This window comes from Triturus cristatus, chromosome 9, assembly GCF_964204655.1.
Source record: "Triturus cristatus chromosome 9, aTriCri1.1, whole genome shotgun sequence".
In the NCBI taxonomy this organism is placed as follows: domain Eukaryota; kingdom Metazoa; phylum Chordata; class Amphibia; order Caudata; family Salamandridae; genus Triturus; species Triturus cristatus.
The window spans coordinates 775,054,007-775,080,005 of record NC_140592.1 but is presented as its reverse complement, the minus strand read 5'-3'; positions in this window follow the sequence as shown (position 1 = coordinate 775,080,005).

The following is a 25,999-nucleotide window of genomic DNA, read 5'->3' as shown; positions in this document are numbered from 1 at the left end:
TTAAGATGGCCACCCAGAGCTGCATTAGCCGGAATGTGTATGGAGACATAACCCTTAATATAAACTGTCTCTCTCTACCAGGTTTCTTGGAGGCATATGATGCTATAATCGTTTATGAAATCAAGCCATGGTTCAGAATTCAGCTTATTTGAGAAGCCAGCAATATTCCAAAATAGGCCACCATGAATAACTGTACTATTATGACTGAGAGGTGCTCCCTTGTTATTTGTATGAGCAGTTATCTCACAGTCGCCCAAGGATTTCTGGGCTGTGTATGAGGACAATGAATGTCGGGCCGTCTCAGTAGGTGAGGTATTATCAGATTCCACCAATGCTATCCTTACTGAATCAGAGAGGACAGGACTGCCTACATGTGCCGGATCATTAAACACTGGTTTAGCAAACCCGCCGGTACTACCCTCAGCGTCTATCATATATGGGTCACAGTTAATAATCAATACATTTCCCTGCATCCTATGGTGCAGTCAATCCACATGGTCAAGACGGGAAAAACGATTAAAAGTTGGGATAGCAAAATTATGCGAAACATTGCAGGTTATATGATGTGGCCCCTGCTCTATGACTGAACTTGGTTTATAAACATATCCAAGGGGTACCACCACAATAGGGCCACTGGCATTACTACTCCAGAAGAGCCTGTCCATAAGGGAGTGAATAAATGTCCTATTTTTAAAATTGACAGCAACACAATCTCCTAATCCGTTTTAGGTTGTGTGCTCACCCATGAAACCAATTCGACATTATTAATGTTCCAGTATAAGTCTTCATTATTCGGGCACTGCGTGGCTTTTGCTAGCCAGTGTACAGTTTTATTCCTTAACTGTGGCAAATCTTCCTCCTTGTTGGGTAACAAAGGTGGTACATTCTTGAGGACTATTACCAGCGGAGTTGCTTCTGGGGGAAGGTGGAGAATTCTATCATAATCTTTCCTTGATTTGACATGGTGATTGACAACTGGTTTAAAGGCTCTGGCATCATTTACCCCATTTAAGATTGTTGAATGGCCTCCAGCCGCAACAGATGCTGCATGTGTTTGAGTTTGAGATGGGTGAGGTAAGGTCTTAGTGTTAATAGTAGGGCAGCGGCCAGGTGCCGGGTCCAAATCAGGGGGAGCTGACCTCTGGGGTGGCAAAGCAGTGTGATGCAGAGAATCAAAGTCTGTTGCGTTATTGGACCCAGTGGTTAAGCTGGAGAGACTAGAGCCGATCAGAATTTTCAATGACATGTCAATGCTATTAAGAATACTTAAAAAAGGATCAAGAAGGGATTTTACTACTGTTTCAAGATAACTGACAAACTGCATGCAACAGTGAGTCTCCATTGTCCCTAGAACCTGAATCTGAAACAGCTTCCAAATCAGGGGCCCTTACACTCTTCCTCGTGGTGGGCGCCAATGTTTTTTTCCGTGTTGCAGGTGGCAATACCTCTCTCTTTGATTTGCTGCATGCCTTTGCCTTTTTGGGGGGGCATAAGGTGTCAAGAGAGCAACCTTGCTGAATAGTGTTAGTATTAGGAGCTTCAGGATCATTGGGTGTTATAGCACCCGTGGATGGGTTAGAGCCCCTAAGTTGTTGACTCTGTGATGGGCTTACTGATTCTACCAAAGAGCTTGTGTGTAGAGCCTGCTTTGTAGCCCCCAATCTCTCCTCCACACATTTGATTTCACTATTGATGGCCCCCATGGCGGTGGTGAGGAAGCAAGTAATGGTGGAAGTTAGTGGGTGGTCCTTGGCAGGAGGCATAGTTAGTGTGCGTTTCCCCATCCTCTTACCTGTGGTAACGAATAACCCACCAGGGGACGATGCTGTATCACCAAACCAAGAGACGGGGCCCAGCCGCGCCTCGTGCGGCCACCGATGGGTGCAGACAGGCCAGCCCTTGGCTTGGGCATGGCCCGGGCACATTCCATGATGCGGGAGCCCGCAATGATTTTTAAAGCACTGACGGTGACATTGGTGGCAGATTATTCTTTTTTTTTAATTGTTTAAATGTTAATAGTAATTTTTGTTTCTAGGCTATCCAATAGTTTCCCTACCTTTGCACTCATTGGAGTGGAAATAGTAATTTTTACCCCTCCGCTATCCAATACTTTCCCTACTGTTGCACTCACTGGAGTGGGAATAGTAATGTTTACCCTCCACTATCCAGCACTTTCCCTACTGTTGTACTCACTGGAGTGGGAATAGTAATTCTTACTTTTTCGCTATCCAGCACTTTCCCTACTGTTACACTCACTGGAGTGGGAATAGTAAATGTTACCCATCTGCTATCCAGCACTGTCCCTACTGTTGCACTCACTGGAGTGGGAATAGTAATTTTTATCCCTCCGCTATCCAAAATTTTCCCTACTGTTGCACTAATTGGAGTGGGAATAGTAATTTTTACCCCTCCGCTATCCAAAACTTTCCCTACTGTTGCACTCACTGGAGTGGGAATAGTAGTTTTCACCCTTCCGCTATCCAACACTTTCTCTACTGTTGCACTCACTGGAGTGGGAATAGTAATTTTTACTCTTTCGCAATCCATCACTTTCCCTACTGTTGCACTCACTGGAGTGGGAATAGTAATTTTTACTCCTTTGCTATCCAGCACTTTCCCTACTGTTGCACTCATTGGAGTGGGAATAGTAATTTTTACCCCTCCACTATCAAATTCTTTCTCTACTGTTGCACTCACTGGAGTGGGAATAGTACATTTTACCCCTCCGCTATCCAACACTTTCCCTACTGTTGCACTCTTTGGAGTGGGAATAGTAATATTTACCCCTCCGCTATCCAACACTTTCCCTGTTTCAATAGTTTAATGTTTTAATAAATTATAGAATGTTTTTTTCATTTTAAATTATTGATATATGTTTATATTTTATTTTTATATAATTTAAAAGTTTACAAACTCAATAAAGATAATCGTTAATAACTTATTTTAAAGTAAATATATGTATATGTATAAATTATTATGTTTGCGTGTTTATATTTTTTTTAATGAAGTTGAATTTTTATATTTAGGTAACATTTATGTTAAATGTAAATCATTTTGTTAAAGATAATGTTAATATTTTATATATTTAATATATAATATTTTATTTTATATATATTTTTAAATCAATCTAACTAAGAAGTTTATTTGCGAAAAAATAAGACATAATACAGTAATCAAAGAATAATACATACGTACAGAATAATACTGCTTAACTATCTGAAAAAGGGGGAGGGAGGAAAAGAAAGAAAAGATTGGGGGATAGAAAGAAAGAAAAGAGGAGGGGATAGAACATCCATATTAAGCATTATATGTGAAAAGGCAACAAGTATGCAAAAAAGTTCCTACTTAAATTGAAATATTGCTTAACTATAAGGTAAACAGTAATTATAACAGCAGTAATTGTAAAATCAAGAGGGTTTGGGTACTTCTTCAATGCAAGGTTTATGTGCAGTTAGCTTTTTAGCCAAAACATTTAAAAACTCATTAACAGGTATGCTAAGTAACTCTCGTTTAATAGCAAGTGTGACTGGGTGTACATAAGCTCTATCTAATCTATGATTATAGCAAATGCCATACCACCATGCTTCACAGGATACCGCAGAGGTATCCTTCCATGACTTAGTGATCTGTTGAAATGCAACAGCTATGAGCAATGAAAATTGTTAGAAAAGCAGAATCACACTTCGGAGACGCTATCTAGAAAAATATGTAAAAAAGAGAAAGGGATATGGGTATGACAAATGGTATTAATTTGCCGCCAAACTTGGGCCCAAAAAGTATAAATTGCTGGGCATTCAAAAAGCATATGTTTGAGGTCTGCTTATAGAGTGCTACATGACCAACAGGTAGAGGGGATGCTAGGGTCAATCTTATGTAGTTTAGCTGGAGTGATTAAGAGTCTATTATAAATAAAAAATAAAGTTTGAGTAGTATTAGCTGCTCTAGAAGACTTTCTTAATTTAGTCCAGATTTTGTTCCACATTGGAATAGGAAAAGATTCACCCAAATCAGATTCCCAACTATATTCCACGTCAGATTTGTCATGAGAAATAGGAGTGTCCATTAATTTTTTGTATATTAGAGAAGCAGAAGGAGAGCTATTTAAAAAGGATGTGGTAATAGATGTTGAAGGGGTAGGTGCATGAGAGGAAAGTAAAGAATTGTTCGAAGCTTGGGCAGGCGCTGTTAAGAAGGAAGGAAAAATGGCATTGCAATGTTGAGAAGGGTATACAAATACCATCTTGAAAAAGTTGGTGAGTCCATTTGAGACTATAAGATAACCACTGTTTCCAGAAAATATACTTATCGTTAAGTTTAATATGTTTATTATACCAAAGTGATGAATTTAAAAATTGTGTACGCTCATCTAGAACAGATGAGAAAAGTGGTTGAATTTTTTTTCGAACATTTTTAAGGATAGGAAGAGATAATGATAAGGGAACATGGGAAAGAGAAATATACTCTTCGAAATTCCACTTTCAGACAGTAAAAAGGAGGAGTGTTTAAGAAGAAATGTGGTGTGGTAAGAATAAACATCAGGAAATTTAACGCCACCCAAGTGTTTAGACTTTTTAAGTTTACAAAGAGACATCCTGGGTGGTTTATTCTGCCATAACATTTTTGAAAGAATATTATATATAGTTTTATAGAAAGACTTAGGAATGTTAATGGGAATATTGGATAGATAGAGCAGTATCACTGGAACAAGCATCATTTTTATAGAATCCAGTCTGCCCCACCAGGATAGAAATAAGGGATGCCAACGTGAGGTAGAAGTGGTTAAAGATGATTGTAGCTCTTTTAGGTTCAAAGTAACAGTATCTTTAATAGAGGAAGTAAACCAAATCCCAAGGTATTTAATTTTTACTGGATTCCAATGGAAAGAAGAGGGTAAGAAATCAGCAAGAAAACAGAGTTTGTTCAGCGGAAGGATCTCACATTTGTCTGCATTGAGTTTATAACCTGAAACAAGAGCAAAGTCAGTCACTTCAGATAAAAATGCTGATAGGGAGGAATGTGGGTTTGAGATAAATAATAAAATGTCATCCGCGTTTACTGAGAGCTTTAACTGATTAATTCCATATAAGAAACCAGTGATGTTCGTGTTTTACTGACTTTTTATTAAAAAAGGCTCTAAGGAAAGGATAAATAAAAGTGGAGCTAATGTGCAGCCTTGCCGAACTCCTTGATGAAGAGGAAAAGAAGGGGATACAAGAGCATTAGCTAGAATAAAGGACCTGGGAGAGGAATATAGTAAGGAGACATAATTAATGAATTTTGGGCCAAAACCAAACCAAGCAAGGGTTGAGAAAATGAAAGACCAACTAACTCTATTGAAAGTTTTTTCGGCATCTAATGAGATTGCTGCTAATGATTTTTTATACGATTTAGATTTACTTAGTACATTAAAAAACAATCTAGTATTATCTGATAAGAGACGTCCCTTAATGAAACCCCATTGTTCCTTTCCAATCAATTGGCGCAAAAAGGAATCCAAACGGAGGGGAAGGATTTTTGCAACTATTTTATGATCTAAATTAATTAAAGAAATGGGCGTGTCATTTTTACAGAGTGTGTGGTCTTTGTTTTCTTTTGGGAGTAGACAAATCAGCGCTTCCTGAAAAGATCCTTCGGATTTTTGAGTAGAAATAAAATATGCAAATAAGTGATGTAATCTGGGAAGAAGGAGAGGGGAAAAGTACGAATAGAATTCAATGGTAAAACCATAAGGGTCATGGGCTTTCCCTTTTTTGATAGCTTGAATAGCAGTAAGAATGTCAGTAGTTTGGATATCTTCTTCCAAAGAAGAAAAATCTACATTAAGAGGCGAAGGTGGAGGAATAGAGGATAGATATTGAGTAATATCAGACTGCTGAGAGGGAGATTCAGGAGTATAAAGTTGTTGATAGAAGTTTGAAAATTCTAAAAGAATATCTTCATTTTTATGGACTGTAGCATTAGTTGATGTTAAAATAGATTCAATTTGTTGCATTCTTTTTTGATCTTGAGATAGTTGGCAAGGAGATTACCAGCTTTATTTGTGCGCTATAATATTTAGCACTAGATTTAAGTAGGTATAAATTAGCAGATTCAGTGGAGAGTTTATTAAAAGTAACTTTGGCTTTAATAAGTTCACTCAAATCAGAAAGGGCCTTTGTGGAGTAATAGGAATGCTCCAACTGTTTAATACGTGAATCAAGTGAGCGTATGATTTGGGTGTATGCTCTCCGCTTTTGAGCTACAAATGAAATAATGAAGTCCCTAGAAGCAGTTTTGAAAGTGTCCCAAATAAGAGGAGGAGAGGCATGGAGAGATTCATTTTCTAAAAAGAAAGTGTCTGCAAATTTCTGAAAAGCAGGTGTGAATTTAGGATCTAATAGAAGGGCATTATTAAATCTCCATCGCCTAGTTCCTTCAATGGGGGGGAGAAAATCGAAATCCAAGGATACAGGGGCGTGGTCAGAGATTAATATAGATCCTATGTCAGAACGGGAAATATGTTGAGTAAGTGGTTTCAAAATAAAAATAAGTAATCTATACGGGATTGTGAGGAGTGAACTGGTGAAAAGAACATGTATTCTTGGAGAGTGGGGTGACATAGTCTCCAAGTATCAACAAGGGATCTTTGAGTTATAGTAGCTGTAAATTGAGTGTGTATGGAAGAGGGGATACATTTAGACTTAGAGCATCTATCTATGAAAGGGTCCATAACCATATTACAATATCCACCCAATATTAAATATTCATCAGTATATAACATCAATTTAGACAAAATCTGAGGCCAAAAGAGCTTATCTGGAGTGGTAGGTGCATATAAATTTAAAAATAGGGGATTTTATTAACTAGTAACGAAACTGAAACCCATCTACCTTCAGAATCTGCATCCTGATGAATAAGTTGAATATCTAAATGTTTATGACAAAGGATAGCTACACCATTACGTTTGCCTGAACCCGGAGATGCATACACATGACCCACCCATTGGCGCCAGAATTTGGTATTTTCTTTAATTGTTACGTGAATTTCTTGTAATAAAGCTATATCACCTTTTACTCCAGCGATATGTGCTAAAATCCGTTGACGTTTTATGGGGAGCCCAATCCTTTAAAATTCCAGGTTATAACTTTCAACGACATCTATATAAGCAAGATGTTTAAGAAAATTTAATATGAACAGAACAAGAATGCATCATAAAGAAAACTTCCAGTAAGAAGAACCAAGAAGAAAAGCATTATGTAAAGAAGAGATATAAAGTAGGAAAGAATATCATAGTAAAACAAAAAGTGAATAATAATGGAAAGAAAAGAAAAAGACCAGTGAGAGACATAGAAAGGAAGAAATGGATGAGAAGAAAAGCATAGAATCAGTATGAAAAGAGGCGAAAACAAAGAAGAGGAGAAAGCAAAGCAAGTAAGGATAAAAGGACAATGGAAATACGATGGAAAAATGGCAGTACAAAAAGAGAATAATAAGAAAACAAGAACAAAAAGACATACCACGAACATGTAATGAACATGGGGTGGTGGAACCACATAAGGAAGACGGTACGATCAAGCGGGAAACTCCAGGACGCAGACGAGGAAGGGAGCCATCCTCCAGGTGGGCAAAGAGGATCAAGTAGGATCAAATAGCAGGGGACCACGATAAACTGCACCGGACATTAAAAGCAAAGGAACTAATTGCAAGAGATACAGCAAGTGACAATAAGAACAAAACATCAATATGAATAAAAATGCGTAAAATGCAGACATGTAACAAATAACAAGAAAAACAATCAAAACATCGATGAACGAGGAATCAGCAGGTATCCAAGAAATGCTGTAGGCTGGCCAGATCCTCATAGATAGTGGTTTTGTTATTATAAGTTACTTTCATAAGATAAGGATGAAAGCATAGTCCTGAGCGAAGAACAGATCGGAACCCTGTCATGAGATTTCCCCTTTAAGTCTAACAGCTTGTAGAACTTTAAGTAAATCAGTGTACTCCAAAAAATACAAGATAACGTCTCTCGGCTTGGCTGTGGAAGGTGATAATCTTGGGGTTTGCCCCAAGCGATGAGCTCTTTGAATATTCAATTTTGGAGTCTCGGTAAGACCCAGGAGAGTCGGAAGAAAAGATTGAAAAAAGGAGAGAGGATCCGCACCTTCAAGACCCTCCGCAAGGCCATAAATGTGCAAGTTATTACGCCGAATACGGTTTTCCAAATTTTCCATTTGCTGGTTAAGGTGCGAAATCTCCAAATGCAAAGAAGGGACTTGATTAGTAACACCTTGAATAGAGTCCACTCGTTATTCCAGGTGAGTAATTTTTTGATCCGTGTCAGACCATTTGTTCTCAAGACTTTGTAGACGAATATTTGCGTCCTCCATATAAGGTTTGAGAGCACAAATTTCCTCTAAAAGTAACTCCATAGATAGTGCTGACGAGGAATTAGAAGGAGAAGGTGGGTCTTTTTTGACACGTTTGCCTGTTACAGACGATGAGGCAGCAGGTATTTTAGAGGCTTGTTTGGATGCATTGCGAGGCATAGTGGGCGTCGCACCCCCAATGGCAGTAGGACCAGAATCCAGCTCTTCCATGTTTTCTTTCAAAATACTAAAGGGGTTGTACTCCTCCAATAAAGAAGAATGAAGAAGAGCGCGCATTTGCCATAAAACAAGCCAAGCAGGCGCACCCCACATCAAAAAGAGGCTGATTGAGGTAAGTAATATTGACCAAAGCTGTCAGGAGTCGTGAAAAAAGAAAATAAGTCACTGTGACAGAGTATTCCTCAGGAAACGCTAAGCATTATAAGCCAAGCATAAGAGAAACAGGAGAAGAAAAGTTCATATTTTCTATTTAGCAAAGGCAGAGGCATATGGGCCAGAAGCTGCAGGAAAATGAGCTCTAAAAGAGCGCAAGTGATAAAGATGTATGGCTGGCCATAAAAATTACATGAGAAGAAAGTCCGGTCGTAAAAATGACATGAGGAGAAAGTCCAGTCTGCAAAACTAAAAGAAAATGGCGGCCGCAAGTAGTGATGCGGCGTCAACCAGCAAGTAAAAAAAGGGAGTTAGCGCTCACCATTTATGCCAAAAAACAGCCCAAAATTTGCCGCTGCACATTGTAGGAAGAAGGAGGCAGCTGCAGGGTCCAGGAAGCAGGAAACACCACCAGGGGAGAACTCGCCCCCTCACGCCGTCACAGAGCCTCACAGCAGAGTGGCCATCTTCGCTGGCACCGAAGCCACGCTCCCCTAACTTCGATATTTTTGATTCAATAGTTTTGTACTTCCCTGTTTAAGTATATAGAGTTGATATTTTTACTATCTATATTTTATTTCCGATATGTTTACCATCAATGTTTTTACCACCGATATTCTATCAGTGAACCACAGCTACCCAGGGTTGATCTAATGCTTTGCAAACAAGTCTGAATAGACCCAAGACGGGTTATGAGTTTATTACACAGTGAGGTTGCACAACCACACCATATATTAAACTGCTTTCATCACAGCTGTTTTACTCAGATTATAGAGAATTCGCAGCCAGACAACACTCAGAAGAAGATAGATCAGACAGGCTATTATTCGCCTCCATGATTCAGAGATGCCCTGGCTATTAGTCATAGCACTGATGGATATGAATGATTATATAATAAACATAGTTAGACATTAATGACATCATTATATTACCCTTGATGATACACCACCAAAGGGACAAGGAGCCAGCTTATTGACTTTTTAGGATGAAGAAACTCTACCCACATTTCTCCTCATTATGAGTGGCCCAGTATGTGAATTGAATTTTCCCCATCCTAGGAGTTACCGATACCAGAGGTAAAGGTAATGCGGGGGTGGGGAAAATCAGGATCTTTACTAGTTGGACTCTGAGGGCCCACTAAAAACTGAGAAATTATCAGGAGAATTAGTAATCTGAGGTCTCTTCCCCCAGTAATTCCTCATTTTGGGCCAGTCTTTCCTCTGAAGAATTTGTCTGCTTTTAGCTGCTGAAATCTTCAGCTGAAAGTTAAGTGATCTGCAATGTTTCAACAGATCTCTGATGGAGTTGATAGCTGCTGTTACCAGCCCCATTGGAATTAAGAGGCCACTTGTAATGAAGGGTGTTGTCTGAAGAACAGCTATTCATACTGGAGGTGCCACTAACTCTGGCAGGGATTAAACATGCCATCAGGGAACTAGACGGATATAATTCGACCCAAACTATGAACAGGCTTCCACATGCTGGGGGTAATACTGAAACCTGACAGTGACCTCTTAAATAGACCTTTGTGTACACCACTCTCCATACTAAACCCAGACTGTAAAATCTCGGGGAAGCTATTTTCAAATAGGATACTGCCAAAACTCACTACTCTTCTATACCCTGATCTAAACAGGTTTACACAGGGAAGGAACACATTCCTTAACTTGAATAGGCTGCTGATTTTTATGACAATCTCATCAGACGCTGACCGAGTTTTCTTTGTCACATCGCTCGACATTGAAAAGCATTTGATACTTTGAGATGAGATTACTTATATCAGGCCCTGGAGCACATGAACTTTTACCCAGAATTTATAGGATGGATCTGATTAGTACACAAGGAGCCGACTAAGGAAGCAGAAATGGGAGATCATTTCACACCACTGGCTGGTGGTTATGGGCACAAAGCAAGAATTCCTGTTCTTGCAATTATTTTTGCACTGGCAATGGAATCTCTGGTCTGGCAAATGCAACAAAGGGCAATGTTAGGGGAATCGTCATGGAAGAGGTATGGTATAGTATTTCATTATATGCTGATGACCACCTTTTGTTTACCACAATATGGATCTAGAAACATTGATGTCAGTGGTAGATGAGTTCAGCATTTCTCCAGGATTGAAGGTCATCTGGGGAAATCCTGACTTTTTCCCTTGAATCAATGGAATAAAGAGACGTGACACACTAAAATGTGCACTGAATATGTGTGAATATTTGGGGACATGAATATACCAGACTGGAGATGACTAGCTAGAGGCGAACCTAGAACAGACGCTAGCAGTATTGAGAAATTCAGTGCAGTGTTGGGGCACTTTACTACTATTAATTACTGGTAATGTGGCTATTTAAAAAATAATGGTCACCCCATTACTCGATTACTTTGTGGACATTTCAATGACTGTCTCACAAGGATTTTTGGGTGAATTGTAGCTCAATTACTGTGGGAGCGACCAAGTGTATGCCAAAAAGAAGGCAATCAAGAGGTCCAATTTTTGCAAAAGAAGATTCGACCACTGACAGTAGCAGAAGCTGTGTGGGGTGACTCGAGAAACCGACCGCTGTTAGTATTAGTGAAATTGACAGAGCTAAGCTGGAAACACTAATAAAAAATTGGAACTATATACAATAGAGATTAGACTTTGTTGTCTCCCTAGACTTTGTAAAGTAGCAATCCACATAGATAGGACTGGCTGAACAAAATGGCTACGCGCTGGGGGTACGGCGTACATACGGGGGTGGGGGTACGGCGCGTACATACGGGGGGTACGGCGCGTACATACGGGGGGTACAGCGCGTACATATGGGGGTTGGGGTATGGGGGTACGGCGCGTACAAACGGGGTGGGGGTACGGCGCGTACATAAGGGGGGGCTGGGGGTACGGCGCATACATACGGGGGGCTTGGGGTGTGGCGCATAAATACGGGGGGGCTGGGGGTACGGCGCGTACATATGGGGTGGGGGTACGGCGCGTACATACGGGGGGCTGGGGGTACGGTGCGTACATACGGGGGTGGGGGTACGGCGCGTACATACGGGGTGGGGGTACGGCACGTACATACGGGGGGGCTGGGGGTACGGCACGTACATACAGGGTGGGTACGGCGTGTACCGGGCCCCCTTTTCCTCGTGCGTCGCGGCGTACTTAGCTTTTCCGGCACTTTTTGGCTCCCATAAAAATATAGCCGTGCGAAGTGCTGTGGGTACGAATCATACTTGCTGGTCCGTAAAACGCTGTCTGACTCCGTGCGGACGTCGCGGACGTGCTGTCCAGGATCGGAATTGTATGTATTTTTTAGCCGCACGGTGTTTTTTACGATTCGTACGGAAATGGTATTTCTGTACGAATCGTACTTCCTGGTTTGTACGGTGGAATTCCCGGGTACGAATCGTACGGAGAAAACGCTCCGTACGACCATTTGTACCCGGGTTTTACAGGATCGGAATCGGCACCATAAGGTTGAATGCATATGACACATACCTACAAATATTATATTACATAAAATAAAAACCATATTTTCAAACACATATATAATATTAATTTGAAATAAAAACATTAATTATTACATAATATATATATATTTTTTATTTCCTACCCATTAACACCACACAATTCACAACCCACATCTAAATAAAAAAAAATGCTTACATAATTAACATAATTAATTACCAATTAAAGAAATATTACTGATTAAAAAACAAATTAAAACTCATAAAAATGAATAAACTTCCCACACATTACCCCTATAACCCCCACAAACCACAGCTAAAATTAAACAGTAAAAGGTATTCATTACACAATTAAAACCTATTTTGAATTAAAAAACTAATAGCATTTAACAACTAATTATAAAGTAAGTAAAGTTAATTTACTCCCCACCTTTTACCCCATAAAAGAAAAACCCACACATAAAAAAATATAAACAATGACCCCAATTAAATATCAACTAATTAATTAATATTAATGATCAACTAATTATTAATTAAAAAAACCTAAATTACTTCCTACCCTTTACCCCTATAAACCCCGCAACCCACACCTAAAATTAATTACACAATTTCTATATTTAATTTTCACTTAATTAATTAATTAATATTAATTAAGAACTAATTATGAATTAATTAAACATAAATTACTTACCACACTTTACCCCTATATACCCAATATCCTGCACTTAAAAAAATTACACAATTGCCATAATTAATTAGCAATTAATTAATATTGATTAACAATCAATTAATAATTAATAATACATTAACTACCACAACTAACACTACAAAATCTCAATTAAATCAATATTAATAAATACAATATAATCATTAATTTATTATAATTAAATTACTTCCCACCCTATACGCAAAATTTAATTGAAACAAAATTGATAACTACTAAAAATGGAACACATATATTTAAAAACATAAACAATTTAAAATATATACTAAAACACATAACACATTAATAAATCGATATTTTAAACAACTATATTTTTGCAAACAACATTAATGACTTCTATATTTTTTAGAACAATATTTCTTTCCTTAAAATCAATATTCTTGACCACGATATTCTTGCTGTCGATATTTCTGACTCACAATATTTAGGACTCGATATATCGCTGTAGGTCGACATTTCCAACTCGATGTTCTGTCTGCACACCGTCCTGAAATATGTGTCTAATAATTTCAAGTATGTGGGGAACACTAAAGAATTTCTTTGTTAACCTCCATTGTTGGTTCTTGAGATATTGGTCTTTGAAACTTCCCTGGTAGATACAATCTTTCTGGACAATAAGTACTCGCATGTCCCTGGTGGGACATTTGAATTATAATGACCATCTCATTCGAAGAGTTCTATAACCTTGTACATATCTGAAGATGCCACCAATGACAGGACAATGTAAATAAAAAGAACCCTGTTCATATTATGCGTGCCAAATTGTTGTGAGGCAAGAGAGAATCTGGAGTTTCAAGAAATGTGTTGTATCAATATTGTTTTGAAGAACATATGATAAACTTCAATATCCTGCACCCTTTCTTATTTTATCAACTGGATTCCTACTGGACATTTTGATAATACTTAAAGATTGCAGGTCAACTTCCCTGAGCTAACATGAACTAAATGTAAAATGTTTGCCTTGTGCTGAATTAGCTGGCCATCTCTTGATTTGGTATATCCTTTCATTCACTGAACAATGAAGACATCAACACAACAGAAACCTTAAATGCAGACCTCAGTTTGAACTGATCAAAAATATCACCTATAAACTTAAATTGATTGTTGTTTTAGGGTGGCTGAGGTGGCATTTGTCTTGTATGTTCAGTATAAGTTAACATTCTTATTTCCACTTTCAGCAATATATTTATAGTTTACAAATTCATCTTAAATATTTATTTACAATATATTGTCCTACATATACTTTTACAATAATAAAAATAGACGGACTCTGTATTTTGTTTTAGATCCAGACAATCCATCTCTGGAGGAAATGCCAAACAATGGAATTTTGCAACCTTTGATGCCACCTTGCCCTCCCGGAATGATGTAATCTTCTCAGTACCTATGGATGTTTCAGAAAATTCTCCACCCAGTTTGCCATGGGATGACAATGTAACAGTGTCTCCAGAAGCACCTCAACAGACTTCTTCCCAAATAACAGCTCTTCGGCCTGCTCTTGTGGATGAGGATGATCTCCAAGTTTCCTTTGAAAGAAGAATACACGGGACACAGCAAATGCATGATTGAAGAAGTCAAAATGGAATGGAGTCTGAAGGTGTCTGAGCCCAAATAAGAACTTGGCTCAAACTATCAAACTATCAAAGACACCTATTCTTGGCTCTAGGGAATTGATGATTCTCTAGCTGACGAAGCAGAAGTTACGAAGGACAAGACTCAAGGTGCAACTTTCTCATAGTCAAGAAATTGCTAATCAGGTAGGGAACATTAATGCACCCATTAATTTATTACACCATACCCTCGAGCACAAGATAGACTTCTGAGCGCCCCTAATGAGAACATTGTCACTGTTTTGAATCCTTAGCAGTCCCTTTCCAGGAATTTCAGTGTAGCCTTCACATGACTCACTGATATCTTAACTACTACAAAGCCTACATCTTTTTCTTTAGATGTATCAGCAATGCACACACATCCTACTTTGTCTGCTCCTCCAAGATAGCATGAGTAGCATAAACATTCATCAAAGGCAGAAGATGTAGGTATACATATAGGTTGTCTAAAGGTTTCCAAATATACACCAGTGAGGGTTTCTTGTTCAGTTGTTACCTTTGTGCTGAGCTATTACTAATGCCATTTTTTTGCATTCCAGCTTGAGTCCTGTTTTGTTGTTAATGTGTTTATGTGATCAGCCGTTATTTACGTGAAGCTTCCTTTTGGAAATGGTAGTTTGAATTATATATATATATTTTTAGACCTCATAACCTCTTGACACCGATGACCATATAGTGACTAACTGTGGCGTCTGACCAGTAATATAGCATCCCAATCCAAATATTGGGGAAGCCAAAAAGCTTGGAGCACAAGCCTCCATTACCTCTTCCACCAACCGGGCCACAGACTTCTATTAGGCTTACTAGTAGGACCATGTCATAGGATTCCAGCCAGTCTAGTATATTGTGCCAAAAATAGGTTATCTCTGGTTTGTGACACAGCTTATCTTGCAAGTTAGTTTTATGAGCAACAGCTAACCAATTATTCACTTTTGGGGGTCTTTGTCTAGCCAGTTCATGCTGATCGTACAGCTGGCTAGCAGCATTTTGGAGAAAAAAATGTAACTTAATTCTTTCCCTGGATGTTGCAAATACCCAATAATATAGCAGAGTGTCTTTGCTCAAATGCCCGGTTTAGAATGGGAGACAAAATCTTACTTATTCTATCTCAAAATACTTGCAGGACAGTCAACCAACATATGCACATCATCTACATCCAGTAGGCCACACTTCCGGCAAAAATGATCGGTTTCATTGGTCCGCCTCCATTTTGCACCTTTCATGGGGTCCAATAGGCTGTTTGTAGGGCAAAGAGATGATTTTTTTTCAAAGTGAACTGACAAATTCATAAGGTGTAGCAAAGTATACTTGCCATAAATTTGTGAGCTCCTTGTCAGGTAAGTATCTCACCCAGATTTTTTGTGGTGCCGTTTTTTCCTTCTTCTTGTTTGCTTATGTATGAGCACCCTTGAGGAAGACCTCAACAATGGAGTTGTCCAGGATTGTGGTTTGTACCACAATGTTAGTTGTACAAATTTAAACCTCAAAAGGGACACTCCAGTTATTAGATACAACTGATTCTAAGTTATTATCCCCTTTTCCCCCCACAACATCTCCACACCTAGCTACCATTGATTTCAGCAGGAGGAGGCTGAAGACATGCTTTAAACACTCCCTAGTATCTGGAGAGTCACATACTTGTGCAAAGTCATTATAATATGAGGTGTCAAACTTAGCCTTGAGCTTACTCCATACTTTAGTAGCTGAGTCCAAGTCCTTTAGGCTTCCCTTCTTGAAATACAAAGGTGAACTAAATCTCTTATACCTAATCGCTGTAACATAGCCAAGAATATTCTGCCTCTCTTCCAGTCCCCTGGTACCCTCCTAATGGTCTAATTAGGTTCAACTGGAAGGCCAGACAAAATAATTGAATATCAGGAAGCTGTAACCCCCTTTTCCTAAATGTATTTTCTCAATTTCTTTCATCTTATTTGAATAGCTCTAGTATCCCAAATAAAAGAGTTAATTTCACTCTGAATCTTCTGAATGTCGAAGGTCAGTGGAACGTTGCTAAATAAAAAAGAGCTAACTTTAGTCAAATGCACATTTTGATTAGGTTCACCCTACCTACTATTGTCAGAGGAAGATTTTTACATTTTTTAAGTTGCTTTTTAATCCCAAGCACCACCTATTCTAGATTTTTTTTTAGTATTTGCTCTAATGTATCCAAAATATAAATCCCCAAGTATCTTTTTCATGCTAGTATCCACCTGAAACATGCCAAGACATAATTACTGCTTTATCACAATTGCTTGAATAACCCACCAGCTTCCCAAATTCACCAGCAACCCGTTGATGACTCAGGGGCATTAGTGTAAATCAAAAAGGCGTCCAGTACACATATAGAGACACATTGACCTTCGAGTGAGGTAATTATATTACAAGGCACAGCTTTTGCGGAAGAGGTTCATCAATAAATCAAAAAGAATTGGTGAAAGAGAGCAAACTTGTCAAGTTCCCTTTTTGATACAGAATTCCAGTGTTAGTAAATTATTTACCCATACTGTGGCTAAGGTGCTAGAATTAAATAACTTGATGGCATTATTGGCCCACTCTGGAATTCCAAACTATGTACATAAAAACTTCCAACAAACCTGGTCAAATGCATTAGCAGCTTCTACTGCTATATTAATCAGAAGTGTGCTGGAGTGGACTTCAAGATCTATGGAGTCAATCACTAGATAGACTACTTCCCCTAGGGGTCTACAAGGGATGAATCCCTTCTGATCTCCCCTAACTAATTTCCCTATCAACCCACCTAATCTTTTGGTAAGAAATCTTGCAAATGTTTTATAATCCGAGTTTAATAGGAAGATTGTTTGTTAGGATTCACACCTTACAGGTATCTTATTACGCTTAAGGGGGACTGTTATTGTAGCCTCTGCCAAAGACGTTGGAGGGGAGAGAAACTTGATCAAAATGCCTTTAAAAACTCCATCCAGGTCAGAATGAACTGGGATCCTAAGCTCTTATAAAGCTCCCCAGTAATACCACCCTGTACCCCTGATTTCCCTTTTTTATATCATCAACTGCCCCTTTTAGCTCTGTTTCTGTGATTTCCCAAGACAGAAGGTCCTTATCATCCCTATCATGGGAGAGAAGGCAAAGGGGAGTATGCCATTCCTCAGTATCCTTATCTATTGGGTCCATATTATTTGGATACAATGACTGGTAAAAACCTCAAAAGGCTTGCCCTAGCTCGTCGTGATTGGTGTGCAGAGGACCTTCTGGGACCTCCTGAATAGCCTGAATAGTATTACAGGTTTCTTGCACACCAACTTACCGGGCCACAATGTTACCTGCATTTTCACTATAGTGGTGCATCTGCAGGTTTTTTGCTTGCCAATTCTCAAACATTTCTCATGCCAACTTCACTGTAAACCTGTCTCTAGGAGCTTCTAATTCAATCCTTTTTTAATCTAAAGGACCGCTCCCTCCAGAAGTTAATTAGTTGGATTTTTAAGTTCAGAATATCTTTTCAGGGATGCTTTCTCCTCTTCTCTCTCTGTTTTCATGCAGGGTATCACCCAGTTAATTATACTCTCTCTCAGAAATGCTTTGTAGACATCCCACACTATGTTAAGCAAACCACCGGCCCAATTGGCCTTAAGGAAAGCAGCCATCTCTAGTTCTAAATACTGAACCAATGAGAGATTAACCAAACATTCTCTGTCCATATTCAATCTGTTGCACTGAGGGATCTAATTATCTATTTTTTCAACTTAATCTAAAATCTTCCTATCCAAGAACAAGTAATCTATCCTAAAGCTATGACCATACTTTGTACTGTAGAACGAGAAGATCCTTTGATTTTCTTTCTTTACTCTCTATATATCTACCTAGCGAGAGCTACAGTGCAGTCTTATTATTGAGTGGTGAACCTTAGGATTGAACAAGGTATTAAATAAGGGTGGGCGGAATTTGCGAAATTGACTTTCGCAAATTATCGTGAAATTGCGCAAAATGTCCGCGAGCATGCGAAACCTTCACGATGATGAGGAGATTGCTTTTCCCGCACGTTCGCAAGTGTTTTTGCGTGCTCGCGGGAAAATATATCTCCAACTTACCCATGCGGTCGCTAATGGGCGCGGCCATCTTGCTTGCGATGCTAATTTCCTGTTCGTGATCGCAATGACGTGTTCACGATTGCAAACTGTCGCGGGACAGCGCGACCAGCTACCAACAATCCAACATCTTGTGGCCCGCGCGAACGGATAGGAAAACTCGTCGGCAAACGCAGGGACCCGGTAAGTCGCGACCACGCGCGCGAGAATACATTTTTAAAGCGCGAATGAGAAAAAACTTCCGTTTCGTGGCAGGTTGCGAAAGTTTTGACATTTTCGCGCTCTCCGCGGAAAGCGAAAATATCAAAATATCGCAAATTCTGCGAGCGGAACGAAATTTACTGCCCAGGCCTAGTATTAAAGTCTTCCCCCCACACTATTGGGGTATTGTGGTCTAGAAGATTTGCAAACAGTTAGTTTAAGATAGATGGGTCATCAACATTAGGTCCATAGTATCCAACACAGGTTAATTGCAGTTCATACATTTGCAATAAGGCAATGATCCATCTACCATTGGTGTCTATTTCTGAGCAGATTACTCAAATGTTAGAGTTCTTCCTAACTATCAGCGCCATTGCATTATTACAGCATACGTGATTAATAGATGCAATTTCATTAATACACCCCTAGCCTCTTAAAATACTGTTCTGTCCATTTTGAATAAAGTGTGTTTCCTGCAGAAGATTTTTTTGTGAGCCCCATGACCCCAAAAACTCTAAAATGCACCTTTGTCTTTTCCAAGGTCTTAAACCAATAACATTCAAGGATGTCAGTTCCACCTTTAGGTCAGACCTAGTTGGTATTATAGCTGAGTCTATATCCCGTGTTCCCCTTATCTTCTTCTGGGCACAAAGAGCCAGAGGGAATGTCAAACATGGCACTCTGTGATATACCAGCCAATGCAGCAACAGTATTCTGGAAGGATCAAGTAGCTGGGAGATGGAACATTGCCATGAGTTTAACAGGTGATTTCCCAGTGGTTGGCTTAAGTGATGTTCCAATTTGTTGAGGGAGAGCTACAATAATGTCCTTCTTAGCATATATTTCTTTATAATGTCCTCCTCACACTGGTCAAACCCTCTGGAGATTATTTCTGTTATAGTTTTTCTTCCTCCTTGTGCAATCAAACGTTGCCTGTGTCTTACATTGAGTATATCCATGTTAGCTTCTTTATAATGTTAGTTCAGCTTATTGTCCCTTTTCTAGGCTCTTGCTGGGCCAAGACAATTTTTTCCCCAATTTTGAATGGGTCCTATTTTTCACGAAACAACCACAAAAGATTTTTTGTGCCAAGCCCAAATGAAAATGTAACGCAAAACCATTTTTGCGTCACATAGTACATTACCGCAAGAGTTTACATTGAGTTGTGTCACTCATATACCAGGGCAGGTACTGTCCTGCTCCTATTGCTCCCTGAGGAAACTCCACCCCTCTTGGCGCGAGTGAAACATCCAATAATGTTCTGTGCAATGATACCAGAAGTTTAATAAGCAGTGGCCAAAAAGGAGACATTAACCTAATTTAAGAACGTAGCTGTTGTGATTTTTGTCCCTCCTGCATTCTTCCAGATGATTTAACTTTTCCTTTTAAAGGGCTGCTGATGTTCTGGGGCAATTCCCTTCTGCAAATCACCCTCACTTCACCATTTAAACCTCTTATTTCATGATTCCTTCAAATCCCTCAAAACAGCTTTCTCCAAAGCAACGGCTGGCACGCCACTAACTTCACTCCTCCATGGCCGCGTACCCTAACCTTTCCTTGGAGCCCTCTGCTGTCATTACCCCATCATGGCTTGACACTTCTGCCCATTCCTTAGTGCACCCTGCCTGTGATGAACCCAAGAATATATCTCTCAAACTCACAATTCCTTATTTCCAAATCCATTAGCACAGTTGATAAGCTTTGGAATGTTTACAACATCAGATCCGTGAGAGACAAATTGAGCAAACAGAAAACAATTTGAGATTGTTTCCTGGTATCATGATCCATAAAATAGATGAACAGTCACTGTTGTGAGTCTTGTGTCATCCTGTCATCGGCCAGACACCTCTAGTTAGCTCTCAAACTCTCTTCAGGGGGATAACCCCACGTTAATAACAGGGTGCAAGTGTTTTGTATGTATTCTCGACTATGAGGTGACTATGCTGGCTGTTTTTTTAGCTTGAAACATGTCAAGGTAGGGTGTTAGGTTTGTAAGTCACAAACATTACACTGACGACAAGAAACAAGAATTCCAATGCAATTAGAGGTCGATTATGATGTCAGTGGGACTGACACCAACGTGCCGTCGGGAATGGTCCCACCGACATCTCAAACCGCGGTCAGACCGCCGCATTAGGATGCAATCGGTTCAACTGCATTGGCCCAGGGACCGACCAACAGCTTCCAACGGGCTGAAGGAGCCCATCGGGTGGTCGGTCCGATTGTATTCCCCACAATGGAGGTGGTGCCTTCTCAGGCACCGCCGTGGAGATTACGATCCACCTTACCCACAGCCATTTCATGTGGGTTCTTCCGACGTGAAAGGACTGGCGGAAAGGCTTCTTTTGGGCCCCTAGCAATGCCCCTTTCACCTGTGGCCCTGGGGGCTAAACATCCCTGCATCGTGTGGCTGGCACCGCATGGTACCTGCCACATGGTGCAGCGATGTTTGAAAACATGCTTCTTTGCATTGGGGCTTGTGCTGTTACCCTTTTCTGGGCCGCAGCACAAGCCTTAATACAAATAGGCATGTTTCCGGCTGCCTCCACGGCGTTCGGACCCTAATTTGGTGGGCAGGACCGCCGACTACCTGTCGGTCGATCCCGTCCCCTCAACGATGGCGGGTGGACCCTCGTCCGACCGCCATAATAATCGACCCCTTAGTTCCAGCTTGCATTGCCAGTTCTAAATCAGATTTACAGGCTTTGCCAATGCTTGTTTTTATAATGCTTCTGATTAACACCATTGAAGTGTACCTTTAGGAAAAACACCTCAAAGAAAGGTTTGCACTGTGTACAACAGACTCAGCATCTAATATTTACTCCCATTGTTGGATAGGAATGTCCCCTACATGGCTCTGTAGAGCACGCACACAGGCTGGACGGATGGTAAACTCATTGAATGTTACTCAGTTTATTTATTTATTTTTTTCCTCAGTGAACATGCAAAGTATGGATGCTTACTGAAGGCCTCTGGTGAAAATGTATTGAGATCTATAGCTGGTGGGCAAGCATGGTGCACCCTCATAGGTAAGAGACTACTGTCTTCTCATCAGGCTAGGGAAGATTAGCAGTGAGGGCAGACATGATGCCTAATGGACAGGAAAGTCATTTTACCTGGCACCTTTATGGCAGCAATGTCCATTGGTTTCTCCTATTAAAGGTTCTACTAATCTCTCTCAACTCCACCATCTGGAACATGGATACATGTGCACTGTAAATGTAGGATGAATGTGGATCCTGTGTGTATGCTCGACCGACTGGGCACAGGATCCCACCTTGGGATTCATTTATGAAAAGAGCTACTGCAATTAAAGAGGCTGCAATTAAAGGAGAAGTGTGCAAATATTATATGCCTCCTTTTCTTCAGTGACATCTATATTTCTTCTTACCTGACTAGGAAAATCCTTATTTAGAAAAAATAGCATCACAAATTACACGCTAAGGAGAATGAAAATGTGAGCTTAGGGCTGTATTCCAATACAGTGAAAGCACCTATACATACACGTGTACATTTACTTTTGTCAAATAATGTTTACCGAGCGTAGATGTGGCCTCTAATTAGTTTCTTAAACTATTAATTAGTGTCTAAATCATGCTGTTATTATTTGATGATGTTTCAAAATCCAATCTTCATTTTAATTAATATATTCTTTATTTGCTCATTGTAAAGAGAATAATGCTTCTGATCTGCTCAGGGAACAGGACAGCAACTAAACCGGTCGAGAAATAGGTACTAAACTCTGTGAGTTTAACCAACTCTTCTAGCGACGTATGACCAAAGAAAATACGATGTAGATTAAAATTTGGTCCCACTAATATTTTGATTAGATTTTTGTTCTGAGGCATTTGATAAAATTCATCTAAATTGTCAATTTAGTTCAAAACGTGTAATCATTTGAAATTGACTCTGGCGCTCTGAACAGGGGTACACAGATATTATAGAGAAGGCGCCCAAAAGCACAGGCACATTATGTAAATTGGACGTGATAGGCAATATTGCGTTGGTGCAGGAACATTTTTAACAATCATTTACAAATATGTGTTTTACACCGGTTACAACTGGTGTAACTGGTGTAAATGAGCCAAATGCGATGCAGCGCGCGCAACGAAATTCGTTTAATTTATTTATATGTTTACTTACCTCTAATCGGCCGTAATCTGTAGTTTATTACCCCCCACCCTGCCCCTTCTCTGCCCCACATCAGTGCCCAGCAGCACTACCAACACGGGCCGCTACTGCCCCTTTGTCTTTTCATCACTAAATCCACTGCTTGGTGTCAGATATAGTGCTCTGAAGTAATGACAGGAGACATGCAATGCTTTATAAAACTCACAATAAATAATACTTGTAGAATAGGGGCCTATTATGATGTCGGGCAGACGTACCGTTTCGTAAGCGGGACCGGCCAACCTCTGATCGGTGGTGTGACTGCCTCATCATGATGCGACCGAACACTGTTCGGTCGCATACTCCCATTCCTCTATAAGAGCTCATGTTATGGCCGTAAACCAGACGTAACACAAGGTCCATTAGAGGAATGGGAGTCTGTGTTCATCCCTTCACTGTGTGGCAGGCACCTCGTGGTGCCTGCCACAAGGTGCAGGGATGAACAGGGGGTGTCATAGGTGCCCCCTTGGCCCTCAACTGGAGGATACAGAGGCAAGGGGGCCCTGCTAGGGGCCCCCATACTCGCACTCTGACAGGCTTTCCATGTCGGAAAGTCCGACATGGAAAGCCTGCCGGAGACTGAGTATCGTAATTCCAAGGGCAGAAAGGCCGCCCTTTGGGAATGACTGTCCTCCGTCTGGCTCGCAGGCTCCTTGAGGTCATCAGAAACCGGCCAGAATGACCGGACGGTTTAATTTATGACAGCCAATTCTGCATTGGTCAGAAATTAATGTAATCGCCCACTAAATGCTGTGCTTTTGACTACTATACCATCTTTCATCTAAATGGTTTATGTTTTCAGCTACTGCCTAGTTATGATTTCTTAAAGGCGTCTGCTGGCTGCGTGGAAATGTCCTCTTCCGTGGTAAAGAGCCCTTCAGGTCAAATAACTAAAAAAGAACACATTTGACTCTAATTGGAAAGGTAAGACTACTGTCCCATTAAGAGGGGCCCGGAAAAAATACAGAATGCTCCTCACCCTCCTAGTTACCAATACTGGGGGTATCAATCACTCCAGGTTTGGGGGTATTACAGGTCATTACAAATGGTGCCCAGATGGTCCATTTTGAAATGCGGAATTATGAGGGAATCTGTAATTCCAGGTCTGATCCCCTTGGTAATTCACATTTTCTCCTGAATTTTCATTCTCCACTGTTTTCAGTAACCAAAATCTCTGTGTGAATATAAATAGATTTGAGGAGCTCATAATTGTGATGTGGCTGACAACTGCTGTTATTGGCCCCATCGGATGTTAAAAAGCCGCTCAGGCCAAAGTGCACTTGACGAAAATGGCCTCTTTAGCTTTGAGACTACCCAACCTTAGGTTTTTAGTACTTACCTGACAATTTTGCAGAAATCATTATTTAATTATAAAATATTTAAATATATAAAATAGTACATATTTATCATTTAATTATACAATATAAATATATTTTTTAATTCATCAATAACTATGTACTATTTTATTTTTTTAACACTATTGTATATTTATTTAGGTCTCTTACTATTTTAAATAATTTTATTTAACATTATTTCCTATGGGGGTTTATTTTAAGCCCCTAACTCTATTATTGTCTGTGGGATAGTGTTGCAGTATCAGTGCAGGACTTGTTACAGAATTGTGAGTCACTGCAAAGGCATAAGTTATTACACAAGTTCAGTTTGTGAATCCCGAAAAGTAGCAAAGTTACTCAAAAGTGTAAATTTACCCAGCAATGTAAGTTAGCGTGGTGAATTAGACCCACTGATTTCAATAAAGTAAAAAAGAATAGATAAGTCTCTGTTTCACAATAAGAGAAAAAAGTCTAGGTCTAATCTGTCACAAATATTTGATTAGTGAGTTTTGGAAACAACATTTTATTCCACATGTGAAATTTGTGGAATACTTTATCAGTAGACATTTGACTACAGCAGCACCACCTTTCTTAAGGAAAGATGTGTAAGATTCAATTTGTGAGCTCTTTGCCCCTTCTCATATCACTTTTCGCTGATGTGTACCAAGCAAGACTGCTAAGTGTTCACCAATTATTTGTAGGATTTAACGGATGCTCATGGCCGGTCCACAGAATACAGAGTATCTGAAGAAATTGTGTAATTGAAATTGCAGGACCCTTAACTGTGCTGTGTTCCAATGAACAATTGTATTAAGACACGTGTGACATTCACACCTACAAGTGCTTCTAACATAGCATATGTTGGAACATATTTAAGACGTATCATAGAAGATCAGCCACCTTTTGTGGCACTTTCTATACAATCATATTCCACCATCTAAACTAGATGAAGCATTGGAGGAAGGCACTTGTATTTTAAAATCTTCTGCAGTCTCAAATCTGAATCCAAAATTAGGAATAGTGTCAGAGTGAAACCCACTGAGAGCCACGAAGGATTAGCTGTGCAAGCTTTATAGTCTGAAGAAGGGATCCATGTTAGAAGATATAACTTAGAGTAAAATAGATACCACATTATACATTTGTTTCATTCAAACATTCTCAAATTATATGTGTCTGTTTATGGTAGAGGAAAGATCCCATCTGCCGTTGTGTGCAATTAAAGATTTTGATTTTCTGCACTGTCTTTTTTTTAATGAAATGCTTTTATTACCTCACAATTTAGTTACAGAGTGACACAAAGTGCATTTAACAAATTGTGTTATACAACATCAACTTTAACCATACTGCTACGATTGAGCTCCACCACAGGCATACACTCTCTCTGCATGAGTGGAAACAGCAGCATATATTGAAACTTGATCCCATGGATTTGTATAAAGAGAGACAGCCATTTCCTCTAGTGCAGTCCACACTGGAACCACTATGTATGGCCTGGAACCAGTGAGAACTACTGACTAGAACATTGTTATTTTTTTTTAAAGTTCATCTTTTAGTTGTGTTTCTGGCATTTAGGTGCACCTTTCCTTGGGGTAAATTTAAGAGAACTTGGGAAAATTCTATTACACCCTATAATGCTTTGACCACAAGTATGATATCAAGTAAATTTGGTGGATGGGTATTTACTCCGTCAGGGTGATGGAGTAAAGTT